This window comes from Lissotriton helveticus, chromosome 8 (genome assembly GCF_964261635.1).
Source record: "Lissotriton helveticus chromosome 8, aLisHel1.1, whole genome shotgun sequence".
NCBI lineage: Eukaryota > Metazoa > Chordata > Amphibia > Caudata > Salamandridae > Lissotriton > Lissotriton helveticus.
In genome coordinates, this window is record NC_136069.1 from 1,284,289,612 (window position 1) to 1,284,306,328 (window position 16,717).

The window sequence follows — 16,717 nt, forward strand, 5'->3', positions numbered from 1 at the left end:
TGTGGCTCAGGGCGAGTGGAATTGAAATGGATACAACAGAGAGTACAACCATGAATGTCATCAATCACCAAAAGAGTCTCTTCTAAAAATCTATTAATTTCAAGATGGTTTGACACTTCATTGAGAAATTCAAGCCCTGTATGTCTAGTATCATTATATTAATCAAAGTCATAGCTTACCGTTGGGGAGATGCTTTAACACATTTTCCACAATAACATTGTTAGGCAGTGCCATAGCATTTGTATGAATTGCTTCTCCTGTCTGAATCTATTTAGTTAACCAAATAATGGTTTAAGCATGTACCTGTTTTATAGAAAGAGAAAACATTAGGGAAGAAAGCATTGACCTGGAATAGTAAGGGAACAGAAGCAATGTGAGCAACGTAGATTAGGGGTCAGTTTTTGGTTTCTTTGTCCAGTCTCACAGGGACAACATTTTTAGATTTTATACAGAGCTTTACTCGGACCTCAACTTCCACCTTGAAAAGAAAAACGACAACAACACCACCACCCTTCTGGATAACCTGGCCAATCTAGGACTCAAACAACTTGTAAACACCCCCACCCACTATGCCGGACACATGCTCGACCCTATCTTCACCTCCAGCAAACACATCTCCTTCGATCACACCACAGCTCTCCATTGGACGGACCACAGCTGTGTTCACTTCAACTACAAAAAATCCACGACCCACAACCCCCCACATCCTATTCCGTGAAGAAATTGGAACAAAATCACCACCGAACACCTCTTCACGTCGCTTCAACAAAACCCTCCTGCCAAATCATCGGACCCAAACCAAGCAGCCACTAACCTCACCCAATGGATCACCCATAGCGCCGACGAACTTGCATCCTTGAAAAACCAGCTTATCAAGCTAGGTAGCAAAAAAGCCCCCTGGATCAACGATGACCTCAAGAAATCCAAGAAGTCCTGCCGTACTCTCGAGAAAACCTGGAGAAAAAACCCAACCTCTGATAACCTAGCCACCTTCCAGAACGCTACCCGCAAACACCACCAACTAATCCGATCTACCAAGAAATCAGCATTCAAGGATCGACTGCACAACAATGCCCAAAACAGCAAGGAACTATTCAACATCGTCAAAGAATTTACTAACCCCACCGCCGACACCAACGACATTTCTCCCTCCCAAGACCTCTGCGACTCTCTATCCTCATTCTTCCACAACAAAATCGCCGAAATTCATAACAGCTTTGAAATCCAGTCCGAAGACCAGTCCACTCCTCCCATTTCCGAACCAACACCGCCCTCTAACAACCTTTATGCCTGGAACCCAATCACCACCGAAGACACCATCCGCCTGATGAACTCCATCCACTCAGGATCGCCAACCGACCCATGTCCTCACCACATTTTCAACAAAGCAGGCTCCATCATCGCTCCCCATCTCCGAGACGTCATCAACTGCTCCCTCAACTCCGCTACCTTCTCGGACATCTGGTAACATGCCGAACTCAGCGCCCTTCTGAAGAAACCCACAGCAGACCCCGCCGAACTTAAGAACTACCGCCCCATCTCGCTCCTCCCATTCCCCGCCAAAGTCATTGAGAAAGCCGTCAATAGTCAGCTTGCAGCCTTCCTCGAATACAACAAATCCCTCGATCCTTCACAATCCGGCTTCCGAGCCAAACACAGCACCGAAACCGCCCTCATCGCAGCAACAGACGACATCCGAACACTACTGGACAACGGAGAAACAGTTGCCCTTATCTTACTTGACCTCTCCGCAGCCTTCGACACAGTCTGCCATAGCACCCTCATACAATGACTCAGCAACGTCGGAATACAAGGAAAAGCATTGGAATGGATCATATCGTTCCTTGCCGGAAGAACCCAGAGAGTCCGCCCCCCCCCCTTCAAATCAGAGGCCACCGAAGTCATCTGCGGCGTACCTCAAGGATCATCACTCAGTCCCACCCTCTTCAACGTATACATGAGTCCCCTCGCATCCATCGCGCGCCAACACAACCTCAACATCATCTCCTACGCAGACGACACCCAGCTGATCCTCTCCCTCACCAAAGACCCGAACACCGCCAAAACCAACCTACACGAAGGAATGAAAGAAGTAGCCGAGTGGATGAAGAACAGCCGCTTAAAACTGAACTCGGCCAAAACGGAAGTCCTCATCTTAGGCTCATCCCCCTCGGCCTGGGATGACTCTTGGTGGCCACCAGCCCTGGGATCCGCACCCACACCAACGGATCACGCACGCAACCTGGGCTTCATCCTGGACTCCTCCCTCTCAATGACCAGACAAGCCAATGCCGTCTCATCATCCTGCTTCAACATCCTACGCATGCTCAAAAAAGTCTTCCGTTGGATCCCCACTGAAACAAGAAAGACGGTCACCCACGCACTGGTCACCAGCCGACTGGATTACGGAAACACCCTCTACGCCGGAACCACAGCCAAACTACAGAATAAACTTCAACGCATCCAAAACGCATCAGCCAGACTCATACTGGACATCCCTCGCCATGCTCACATTTCCGACCATCTGAGAGATCTCCACTGGCTCACCGTCAACAAGAGAATAACGTTCCGTCTCCTCACCCACACACACAAAGCCCTCTATAACCTAGGACCCGAATGCCTCAACACGAGAGTGTCCTTCTACACCCCCACCCGCCAACTACGATCATCCAATTAAGCCCTCGCCGCAATTCCGCGCATCCACAGATCCACCATGGGAGGAAGATCCTTCTCCTACCTAGCGGCCAAGACCTGGAATTCTCTCACCACCCACCTCCGACTTACTCAGAACCACCTCTCCTTCAGAAAGCAACTAAAAACCTGGATATTCGATAAGTAAATGCACCCGCCTCCCCAAGCGCCTTGAGACCCTCTGGGTGAGTAGTGCGCTATATAAATTTCTGAACTTTAACTTGTTCTAATAGTTTTACATATACTACATTTCTGACTGGCCTTTAAACAATGCATATCCAATTGGAATGTGCTAGCTCATTGGACACAATACATTAGTAACCAAAGGGGAACAACAAAGGATATAATCAGAGCCCATTTATTAATTTTCAGGCATAACTTCTCATTGTTCTTTGTCTCTTTGATTTCCTAGGCATCTCATTCCGTTTTTGTATTTCAGAGTACAATGATTTGACCTTATTTGAACTATAGCTTGTTAGCTCTTTTTACTTTCTCATAATTATTTCCTAGACTCCTGGGGATTTAACTTTAGGATTAATAATACATTTTTCTTGTACACATAGGGATAAAGTAGTCAGTGAGATTCAGCGAGAGTGAATCTCAAATTCCCCATCTAAAAACAGCATACCTCAGTGTGGAGGCGTGAGATGATCAAGGTTTTGGTGGACTGTTTCCATGCGGAACAGGATCAGTACTGATTTGCTTTAGGTGTGCCTCTGTCTAGACTGGCACAGTGGGTGTAAAATGATGGCTTGGAATGTTAAGCCAAGTGATTGTATTTGCAATTATTTGCACCATGACCTTTTGGGTTTGCAATAGCCAGTAGTAAACCTGAGTATCATGCATCTTTCCAAGTATACTGCTGTCAATATTTGTGAATTCCAAAGCATAGTAAAATTGCACCCATTCAAGTACAACTTCTATTGGTACAGATGTACTACCTTTTGGTAAACTGTCCCCCCTCCCCTAATAAAAAAATGTTGTCTGTTTCATATCAGCAGCAAAGTATGTAACCATACAAAATCATCTGTGGTTATTGCACCCCAGTGGGTGAACAATATTCAATCAAACACAAATAATATAATTATAAACGGAATGCAATTCAATATTTCCAAATTGCTTATTAAAAAAAAAGTACTGTATGTCCTTAGAGAAGGGTTTTCCAGGACCTAATAAGGCTTGTGAGTGGGGTCATGTGGCCCCCTCCCCTTTCATATAAAAGGCCCTGTGAGGTACGGTCCTAGGGCCTAATAGGGCTTGGAAGGCCTCCCCTTTTTAAAAAAAATGCCCTCAAGGATGGAGTCCTCAGGGCCAAATAAGGCTTGGTAAATGGGCTACTTGGGATCCCTCCCATTAACAAAACACAAGGCCCTTGGATCCTCATGGCCTAAGGGGCTTGATTAGGCTTAGGGAGGGGCCCACCTCCTGTTGAAAAAACATAAGGTCCTGTGGTCCACTCCACATAAGGCCCTGAGGTGGGGTTGGTTTTGCGCATGGTAATAAAATACTACTATACATTTAAAAAACACTCAAAATTCACTGAACAAAACAAAGGTTAAAGTAACATTATAATTAGGTGTGATAAAAAGACAGTTTTTGTTTTAAAATACCTTAGAAATGTGAACGTTTTGAACTAAAAAAACACAGAAATTCAGCAGTTACTTGCACCCTTGCCATGCAGTGCTTATTAACTCACATCTTACATCACTCATGACATGTTCTATGAAATTACTTATGACATCACTCATGACATCTCAAATGAATTAAATCAGTCAATAGCAATGGGGTTAGCGATGTCTTTCAAAGCCAGCTCTCCTTGTGACCACATCTGCAAATTCATCTTTAGTCCAATGCAGCAGCTTTTTTCAGTCCCAGCTGACCCAAACCTACAGCCCCCACCAGTCTTCACTCAGGGTGTCTGCCAATAGACTACAACAGCATCCAATGGCCCCTACATCACAAAAGACTGAAGCTTATGTCAAGATGGTCCTTAGCTGATGTGGAAACAGCCATTTTGTGGGGCTAGGTACCAGAGCTTAGCCGGAACACAAGCTCGCGGGTTCCCACACTGGCCACACCTCCTCCTTTATATTTTTTGACATAACGTTATCCAAGTGCCCATAGTTATTTGCCTATAGATAGCCTCTGTGTGGCATTTGCAATTAACATTGTGGACTGTGTATTGTTCCTGAAATTAGTTTGTTTTCACATTAGTTTGTCTTATTTAGTTTGTCTTTGTACTTTAGTGACAAAGCCACTCTGTTGTGCTTCTCCAGTGATTGGTTTGTTGTAGGGTTGATCTGTGGAACTGTTGTGATAAACCTCATGTAGTCATTAGATGAAGATGCACAGAGTTTTTCTTTTGTTGTGTACCTTGCAGTTAGGTGTACATTAATCAAGCATATGAGACGTATGACTAAAGTGAGAGACATTTTGGTGTATGTGACACTAATTTGGGTTTGGTGCAAGTGACACTAATTTGGGCTGTTCTATGAGCATACATGTGCAGATTGCATGCATGTGTGCATATGTTACACAGCTTAACTTTGTTAAATCAGTCAAGATCAATTTAGGATAAAAATGGGAGTAGGCGTCTCTAAATGGAAACAACTGGAAGAGATTCCCCATTTCTTTTTACAAAGACAATTAATCGATAAAGGTATCTTCGAAAATTATTCCTCATCATTTAAAAGAGAAACAATATCTGTTAAGACTCAATATTCACTTCTCTGTGTTTCAATGCCCTGTATTTAAATTTAGCAATCGCGGCACCTTATAACAAAAAGTATGCTATCAAGAATAATTTGGTTCAAATAAATAGGACTATTGTATCATCTATAAACTATGAAAAACTATTCTGCAAACTCTACCTGATAAGAGTACATTTGAGGAAAGAGAGCTAATGATGGGGTCTCATTTGATGGGATTTGTTGTATTTCTTCTAGACCTGGTATGTAGATGGAAGGTTTCTGCCCTGACGTCTCACGAATCTCTGCCTTAAGTTCTGTAGTTGTGTAGACAGAAATAAAGTTCCTCAGAACTTTAAGAGAGTGGTCTTTGGGTGATGAACAAACGTTAGATAATACGATTCTGTTAAGCCGTTCGAGATAGCTTTATCATAAGATAAGACACATGCACAGAATGTTCCCTGAGAGCTACAGAGAAAACTGTTAATGCAGCCGAATGTTATGTTACAGATGTATCTTGGATTGAAGGCAGGCTGGTACAGTTACACAGAGAATGCATATGCCATGAGCCAAGATTTCAAGTCCTGCCAAAAAGTTAACAGTGTTTCCCTAGAAACAGTATCAGCAAAGGAGAGCAGAAAATTGGATTTATGTTGATGTGTCAAGATTACAGTAGGAAAGAGCCATCTTTAAAAGAAGCTCTGAATTTAAATACCAGATTCAACTAAATTATTTTACTCAATGTCAGACAATTAGGGATGATGGTTAATGTTTATTCTATCCTATCCCACAAAGACTTGTCCTTCCCAGCTCCACTTTGTTGAGTGCATACATGTACTAGCACTTTCGTAGTTAATGGACACATTTTCTTAACACAATTTCAGAGCTGCTGTTTGTGCTTATGTCGTCCTTTCTGTGATGACTGACACCTCCCATTTTAGAAATTAAAGGTCTTAAACAGCTGCCCAGTGGAGGCCCAGGTAGGCCGGATCCATTTCTGATTTTTAGACTAATCAATGACTTTATACATTAGTTCAATTAAATGTGGTATATTTAAATGCTGGTGTGGATAACTTAAAAATGTAGCATGGAACCACTTTGAATGGACACCTCTAGTCTAAAAGATAGAATCATATTGAACATGTGCTACTCGTACCTTTAGGAAAAAGAGATGTTTGCATATAAAGGAAAGCTGACAGTGTCTATATAAAGGAGACCATACTTGGTGCGGGTTGAATGCAAAGGATATTGAATGTGTTAATCATATGAATGTTTAACATGCTCATATTCATAGGCTTTAAAGCAATTTGAGAGCCATCAACAAAAAGTTATGAAGAAGACCTTCATCAGTAATCTGATACATTTGTAAACTAGGTCAAAATCTGAGTTATTCATTTCACTTGGAATATACAGATGTTTCTCTGGCTTAATTTCCCCAATACTGTTCTAAAATCCTTAAACCAAAACACATACCAGGTGCAGTTATATTAGGTACAGAATAGAAGTCTGCTTCAGAGATTCCACTTTTAAACTGATCTTAAATTTCAGGCCAAAAGTTATAGCAAAGCCCAGCCCTCCTGCAAGGAGGATATTCATACGATAAATGTTAATAATGTTTCTAGTGTTACCTTTTGTTTCATTTGCACAATCATCTACAAATGTAATGCATGGACTCTTACGATGAGTGTGAGAAATTGGCTAATTCTGCTTTGCGAATTGTATGAAGTTGTACACAAACATTGCCAATTTTGAGAATGGTTCAGAATAATTAACTTCTGAAATTTGGTTGGAAGATATTTTTTCTGTACTAACAGTACATAAAATTAAACATTTTTGTTCTGGTTTTTAGATATTATCAGTTTGCAAGCTGTAACTACTGAATGTAAATGTTCAAATTGGATTGATAATGTAACGCTATCCATGTTTATTTGATTTTTAAAAACACAAATAGCCGTATTAAAACATTACTCGTCTTTTTGACAACTAAATCAAATACTTTGAATTTTAATTAAGAAACTTAATGAGCATATTTACAAAAGTTTCACTCATTTTGTAAAAAGTTATAAAGTTACTTCACAAATTTTGCCAACTAGATAGATTTTTATTTGGTTTGAAAAACCATAAAAGCACACAATGCATCACATTATATACGGTATAAAATCACTTCCAATGATAATCGATTACATAAAAGCATATCTGCATATAAAAAGAAAATCAGTACACCAATATCCATATTTGTGTTCCACAAACATTATAGTAACTCATATAACCGAGCATGAGCACATTCCACTGTGGTGATTTTGTCAGAACCTGGCATAGAGAAGTATCGCAAGTCCAGACCCTCCAGCATTTCACGATTTTGTGATTTGCTAAATTATTGCAAAATTGGCCAAGGAGCGCAATGGCTGCAATAGTCCCCATTATGGCCGTGAAAAATGGTCTCCCGGCAGATAGTAAAAATAATGGGGAGTTCCTATTTGCTGTACGCGCACACGTATTCCTGTGGTCTGGCCCGTTGTTAATATTCCTTCCAGGTAGGTTGTGGAGAGCTGAAACGAGTGTCCGCATGGCGCTGTCACCGCGTCTTGTACTGCCAACCCTGGTGAAAGGGGGCGGGGAGACAGTGGTCTATGGAGCCCCATGTCCACCCTCATCCAAGCTTGCTGAAGGAAAAGCGTGACTTCAGCAAGCTGTTCTTACCTCTCTTTCCTCTCCTTCATGCATTCTCCTGTGAAATGTATCCAAAAAAGAAAGAAACATTTTGTTGGAAATGTTGTCTTTCTCTGGCATTTTATGTTCGAGCTGCAGCCTTGGGACGGAAGGGGTAAATAAATAAAAATTAAGAAAATGCAATATATGGAAAATAACTGCATGCAACTAGACATAGTGGTTGCAAAGTGATCAGTCTGTTTTCAGTCACAGGCAAACACATAAGCACCACTTTACAGATTGGGCCAGTTAATAGCACTTTTGTTTTTAACTATTTCCTAGAACAGCATTGCTGTCGAAAGAGAGAGTGAGGAGATGACGACTCCATGTTCAGGGGGGTATCTGACATCTCCATGATCTGGGTGTCTCTGACGTCTCCATGGTCAGGGGTGTCTCTTGGGTTTCCCTGTGCTATTGTGCTTGGCTTAACCTATGCTCTAGAATGTTACCACAAAGGAGAATATAGCAGGTTATAATGCCTATTTCAAAGTTAAATACTCAGCTAAATCAGTTTACACTGATTTAAGGCTGAAAAGGAATGGTTACAAGTAAAATAAAGTGCCGCAATAATGCTGCAAAATTTCTATTTTCGTGCTGCTAAATTTCCATTTTTGTGACGCTAAATTTGCAAATCTATGCCGCATTATCCTGGTAGGTCTTCGCAGGTGTACAGTGCATTATTTACAAAGCAATTATTCCCAACCACTCGGTGCAGCTTTCCCAATAGCTGCGATAGACCTGTGCATTGTATAAGATACAATTTCTGTATAAGCTAATTGACAATATAGCAAAACTAATCTGCCGGATCTGGGTTGTGAAAACGGACAAAACATGTCTGCACAGTAAATTCAATGTCAGCCCATATTCAAAATCCACTGCGTTTGCAATCACTTATAGGGCCACGGGTGAGTGCCTTCAGAGGCCTGGCACAGAAAAAATATCAAAGTGACATCAACAGAATGTAAAGTGCATTAGATACAGTACAGTTATTGTAAAGATCTTTGTCACAGTATGCCTGTGAGAGGGGTGAAAACGACAGATGAGCCATATTAAGATGGATTCTTACCATGTAGTATCTCTGTGTATTACGAATCATATATAGATATCTTCAAAACTATTATTCAACATTAATGGTACATATGCCCCACTATCTTTTGCCACTATCCAGCTCATCTCTTTTACTTGCCACAATAGCCAATAATTATTTTTTGGCTAGTACTTTAAATCGCATTTCTAGGTTCTATGGGTTGTCAAACAAATTATGACATGGAATTGAGTATAACTGGGTCTTCACATACTGTGGCCACTGAATGTTACATGCTTTATCTAAGTTTAGGCAATCTTTGATCACAGCTTGATTGAGATTTGCTTCAGGTTGGCTACAAATTGATATCTATAACAGTGTTGGAGCTAACTTAATAGTGTGCCCCAGATGTTTGAGGCCTAGCTCTTTATGACATATGGTGGTAGTCGGAGTTTACGCCAAAAAGCTATTTTCACCAAACTGTAGTGGAACCAATTCACAAAGGCCCAAAATGCCAGCTCCATAAGATGCAGTCGAGGTACATCTCACTTTATATATGTTGAATATTCCCTCGAGGGGAGTGGATCCCAATTTCTTTGCAAACTTAAATATGAAAGCCCTATTCTGCTCATATTGCGTGCACCTCACTTTTATAAGATGTTTCCAGGTTTACTTGTTAACGAAAGGTAGCCCTAAATATGTAACAGTCGATACAGTCTGCAATTTGATTCCACTTATCTGAAGTGGTTACATCAAACAGTGGCAGCCCAATTACCCGAATCTGGGGCAAATAAATATTATAACAACTACAGCGGTTCAATAAATTACTTCATACACAACAATAAGCTACTGTTGTTTTGCATAAATGAAACAATTAAGTGTATTAACAGAGAACGCAAGAAGTAAAACACATTTTTAAAAAACATGAGAAGGTACCCATAACAATACTTAGGCTGTGGGGTTTTAGGTTTAAACCTATAATAACTGATAAAACCCCACTGAAAGAAAAATAGCCCTCACCGGTGAAAACATATAAACACTGAAAAAACACCTGCACAACCACAAACTAAATGCCATTCAAAGAAAGGAAAAAGAAAGTGAAAGAGTCATTTTGTTCTTACTGAAGGGGTCAATAAAATGTAACTTTGTTAAACAAGCTAGCAGTAAGAAAGACTGGCTAACATTATTCTGCTTAAGTTTTGTTCTTTAGGGATGCCACTAAAATATTGTTTCTTCTTCCTTTTATTTTTGTCAGTTTTATGGCCTGTGGTCTAAAGATGCAGAGTTTAGTTTCATGTTTTAGGTTTAGTTTAATTATTTTATAAACCGAATCAGGACATATCAAACTCACATTTGATATTTTGGCTGCATTTGATTCTTTCACTGATAGGTAAAATGGCTAGTTTCATAAAAATCTGTATTGATAGTAGGTGAATTGCCAACACTTCAGGCTTTAAACATTAAATGCAAGGTATAGTGACAAGTATATATATCACCAAGCATCTGGGATAGTGGTGAAAATGTGACGTCGGACTTTTGGAAAACATGGAACGCATTGACACTTATTATGCTCTGCAAAAAAGGTTCTTTCCAAGTTCAACAAAGATTGGAGTGATATTGTTTGTATTTGTAGTGATTCAGCTACGTATATAAAAAATGTGTGTGATGACCTGTCAAATTCGATACCCGAGCTGAAGTGATTACCTTTAGGAGATCCTTGTCACTTGTTAGATGGTATGCTGAAAGCATCTTTACAATCTTCGGAGTTAATGAGGGATGCTATTGACTTTTTAGTCCATTCTGGTGCACTGTTTTCTTATGCCCAGGAACTAAAATGCAAATATTTATCATTTCGTGCTTTATGTGGCATCAAAGAAAAAGTCATCCCAACTGTGCCCCTTAGCTGACGGTTCTCAGCCCAAGGGGCTATGAATGCTGAGAGGGCCTTTTCACAGAAGTTTACATGGGAAGGAAAGCGTGAGTGCACGTGACCAAAGACTCACTGAAGAAGTATTGTATGGTGTACTACAATAAGATTAATTTGCAAAAATCTCTTTGGACCTCGTATACACTATACGTACACTGTCTATATACCATGTTCTTTCAGTGCAGAAAGCAAGCAATGATAAAAGCAAAACGTTCCATAAACACCGGAAAAACACTTTTTCTGTTGTTTTTAGTGGCGTGAAAATGTTTAACCACTGATAACAACTGTTTTTTAAGATATTGAAAACACTGAAAAAACCCCACCAGAATTTACCAAAAATAGAAACTGAAAACAGGACAGCCTAACAATACTTCAAAATACATATATTATTGACAATATTTATAAAAAAAACAATTGATACAAAATTCCAATGTACAATACACATCAGGTGCTCATGGGGTTACACAACAAAACACATGACTGAAAATACAAATTACAGTGTAAATAAAGAAACAATGGCAGAGGGAATGGTTAAGCAAAACAGATTCAATTAATAACAGGAAAATTTTTTGCCGAATGAAGGCTTCCACTGCATTTCGAACTATTAATTTCCTTAGGTCATCATCAGGACGAGGAAAAAAGTTAAAAGCAACCAACCAATTGAATCTGAAATTTAAAAAAAAAACAAATTTAGGGGGTGCAAAAATTTAGGGGGTACAAAAAACAAAAAAACTGGATACATTTCTGAGAGTATAGCACAAGGCAAAGTCCAAGTGTCATGCATGATTTACTAACTGTAAGTGTTTTAGTCAAAGAAGCCATCATCAGAAGTAGATCAGTCCAAAAATCTTATATTAAAGCAGGATAAAAACATTAAAGTGCACCCCAAAAAAACACAAGTGTATTGGTTATAAAGACTGTATAACAGACGAGGGTTCCCACAGGGCTAATGATACATAACTATGGTCCCTAAAAGGTAATGTATCAGTATAAATATATTAAATAAAAGGTGCGAATCCTACTGGGTTAATTGGCAGTCAAATAAAAGTGCTAGTGGATAACTCACCAGCCAGGAAACATATAACCACACAGAATTCCCTGTGGCATCAGAGAGACCAACGCAAAATGTATCTGGCTAACTCCAAGTTCCAGATACTTCAAATATTTGAACTATTTGCGAAATATGAAACCACAAGGGAATTGTTTGAGTATGCATGATGCTAGCAGGGAAAGCATGCCGGAGTCGCTCAAACCAAACATCTTACCTACTGAGAAAAATCAAACAAGAGCTCGCGTAGGTCTCTGACCAGTATGGTAGAGCCGTGAATGAAGCAGCCTCTAAAATAGCACTGGTCACCATGGGCAAGAAAAACATACTACATATGTCCTAGAGCTACAATTCTAAAAAGCATCTAGGGTGCCAGCCGGAATTTAATAATATTTATTCAACACCACTGCCCAGCAAACTAGGCAAAACAATTAGAGGACAATTAATGATCAAGAAAAGTAAAGAAAATATGAATAGGGGTCAGATACAGCAGCGCACTGCGCATGTGCGACATCGCAAATGCTGTCAGCAGAGTAAATATATCATAATTCAAATTACCTTTAATGTAGCCCCAAAGAGGCATATGATGTTGTTACCAATGACCTAAGATTTTGCAAAGGCTTCAGCCTGGGAAGCAAAAGGGACTATTGGCTACATGGAAGTAAATGGAAAGACAACAGAGACTTTGGGCTGAGAGTGACTAAGTAGCCTGCATTCTCCCTGCGCCTGATTTCTTGTACCAACAGAGGGATCACATGAGCACTGCGATTGTAGACAGAATTGACATATGAGAGCTAGGTTTCAAACTGGTGATGTTCTAGGGCTTCTCTGTATCTCTCAGGGCCAGCTACCAATCTGGTGCTGTTTGGAGATGTGACTTTAAGGCCAGGTTAGCCTCTGGAAGGAGCCTGGACTAAAGATTGTCTTTCATGTCATCAGGTCCTTGCACCCTACACTGAACTTAAAATCCACATCGAGGATCATCATGAACTAGTTTACAAAGGGAAGAGGGGAACAAATGCTTCCTCCACTCAGTGCAGGCAGTATGACTAGCAGTACCAATCATGCACTGCAAAGTAATTTTGCATATTATTCAATAGTGTCAAAAGGACACTTCTGTGGGAGACCATGCACGGATTGAAAATAAAAGACATTCTCCTAAGTCTCCTCATGGAGTTGAGCAAAGCAATAGATGCTTCAATCCAGCACAGTAGGGGATGTAGTAAGAGATTCATTTAGCACCCATTTATACAGTCTGTCAAGTTTCTGTTATTGCAGCCATCTTATTCAACTTGAACACCAAGGAGTTAGAAATGTTTTGTTTTGATTGAAGCAGTCACCTTCTTGCTATGTGGAAGCTGTGTACTGATATAGATTCCTGAGCCAGACTCCATTTTAAATACACTCAGCGTTATCTTGACTGAGTCATATTCTATTGTCAGCCTCAAACTAGCTCTCTGCACACTTCACAACACAAATGCACATTCAGTTTGCACAAAGTCTTCTTATTGATTACCAGCATAATAGGAGACATAAATTGGCCAAGATGCCAATATCTGCTTCTCAGGGTCACCTGGTACATACACCAAGATATAGAGATGCTATGTACGCAAGGGTGACACATGTTATGAACACTGGATTCGGGTGGATTTTTTCACTGCGTTAATGCCTTATTTTTCATCCAGAGTCAGCTAGATTATCAGTGGCCAGTTTCAGACGCGGCGGGCACAGGTAAGAGTAGTGGGGTGGGATGGGATGTAGGGGAAGTCAACCGATGACAGGATAGGTAAAATTAAATTAAAAAATAAATAAAACCATTTACCTTGCACTCGCCACATCGCCGAGTCGGGGATATAGCAAGCGCAAGGTAAGTGGTTTATTTTGTTTTTCATTCAATTTTACGTATCCCTTCGTCTGTCAACTCCCCCCTAACCCTGCCCCGCTCCCGCCCTGGTCCACCGCTCTTACCTGTGCCAGCCGTGCCTTGTCAGTTTGTTATATAAACAACAGTTTTGGCCATTCAGCTCTGAAAGGCCTTCTCTCCAGAAGAATCCATAAGATTATTCCAGATTGCTGGTTGCTGTCCTCTTGGGCTTAGGCTGGACACATGGAACAGAAGTGGAGTTCAGCTGAGCTTCGCTGTCAGAGAGCATGCTTTCAATGGGAGAACAGCTGTGGCATTCCCTCCTCCCTTTGCACCAGCTGAGATTCTAATAAACCTAGGCAGATTGTGTTGCAGGTACGCAGGGGGACAATCCAAATATTCTCCCATTTAGCTAGAGTTGCTTTACTTAAGCTCTCAGAGTAGAACTAAGAATAGGGTGCAGGAATTAGAAAATATATTTCAGAGAAACATGGTAGACATATTTGTATTTACATTCATAGTAACCTTGATAACAGCTGTGTATGTCTTGTGGTCACATCGGATGTACTAGGTAGCAGGTTTTGGCAATAAATATTTTTCAAGCATACATTGTGTCATTCGTAGTCGTGCAGGTTGTGCAATACCAAACGAGGTGACATATTACACCTAATCTGCTTATGCAAGGACCTGCACCAAGCAAGGAAACAGCTTCTCAAAGAACCCTTGAGACAGAAAGGCATTCGCACCAGGAGGCAAGCAGTGTTAGCATGCTTAAATCCAGAAAATACACAACTAAACTGTAGATTGGTCAAATTCCTTATGCTGGCTGAACAAAAAATGCCCAAGTTAGCAGAAACTGAACCAGGCCTGGGCTGCTCGCTGCTAACAGGCACATGTCCCTAACAAGACCATAAGAAGAACATACTGCCAGAAGTGAAGGGATAACCCTCATAATCAAGCGGAGAAAACTGGACTAATACAAACAAGATGACCTGCAAAGAAACCCATGGCTGGACCAAAATAACACATATCTGCAAACCATAGCAGCTAGACTTTTAAGGACACATACTAGGCTACAATTAACCCGTATTTTATACTAGTAAAGATGTACCCAACACTGGGTTTTAAATATGGTTTTAATTAGATACACACACTGATGCAATTGTAAATTTATTTTTGTATTTTATGTAACAATATTGCAATGGTTTTAAGTAACTATGCAGGAAATAATGAATCTGAATCTGTGTCATTCTTAGTACAAATGCTTCAGTATGTCATTCTAAGCACATAAGTTGGGTTTCCTAATTACCAATGCATCCCTGAAAAGAAAGGGACTGTTTTGTTTACCAGAAAGCACTTCTCCCCAAGAAATAGGGCTGAGTGCCAGTCTGCATTAAACTAGATTTGCCTTCGTCATAGTTAGCACATTGAACTAAATCCTTGTGTTACAGGATAACGGGATATAAACCTGTAGACTTAGTGCATGCACCTAAGAAACATTACAGTACTACTCTCCTGCGTGCAGATGAGAGAATTACTGGCATGGATTCGATAGCCTTACAATGTTTGATTCTCACCTACTTTCTCTTTATGAGGACAACTACATTGCTTTAGCTAAGTCAGATACCTTTGCATCTGTCTGTAGATCTGAATCGCTCCAAGTTTTTTTAATGTACAATAATCACCTACGTTTTGAACCCACATTTGACTAATTAGGCACAAAGTCTACAGAATGAAGATTCTAACTTGTGCCTCTCCTATTGAAAAAAAGCTAAAGAACTAGGAGTATCCATCATTTTGTAACCCCCTATGGAATGATTAATCCATTCCTTAAAATTTAAAGTTCTTATGTGCTCCTGTGCATAGCAATAATCTATGGGGAGATATTTTAAAAAATTGAAGAGAAGGTAGATAATAATTTTGTAAAGGAAACTTTTTGTGTGACCCATCCTTCACTGCTGTTGAACTAAGCATTCATTCATATGGAACAAGAAAAGGCCCCTATCCTTCTGGGTCTATGTTTGGTCCAATAAAAGGAGCCCTCTTAGCTGCGGTCCACAGTTACCTTTGTTATTACTCATCAGTGGTGGAAGAAATTGCTACAACAAATAAGGAATGATTGGTCTTATTCTGTACAAAAACTTTTTCAGGCTCTCATTATAAGCAACACCTATGCTTGGGAGGAAGTAGGAGAGGTGCATGAATATAAATAGGACTTTCACTTCAAAATAACTCAATCTTTCTTTATTTTTGCCTTATACAAGTGAATTAGTAGATACTCCTTAATGCCCTTTTAAGACATTTGAGCTTTTTGAATTGATACCGAGAACTTTGCTTCTCAAAATGTACACAACAAATTTGAGCATTGATAGACCCTCGAACATTGTTTAACTGCAACGCGTGGGAAAAGAAGAGTTTCGACATAGGGTATGCGCCTTCACCCTTTAACTTATGTGCACTTACCTTTTCTTAAGCTGACTCAAATTGACCAGTGTTGTGTCTGTTTAGAGGTTTTTATGTGTTATTGATTTCGCTGTAGTCTGCTGCAAATATATGTGAAATATAATTTTCATGTATATATATGTTTTTGATTCTGTGTATATATGTTACCTACTGGCGGTCGCCAGTAGGTAGTTATAGTTAGGATTGATTTCCATAGGAAATCCGCAACATTCTATTGGGAATAACTTTGGCGCCGGTGGACGAATCTTCGCAAATTTCTCAAAGAAGATGGCCCGCTCCGCTCTGCTCCTTCCCTTAAAGTTTG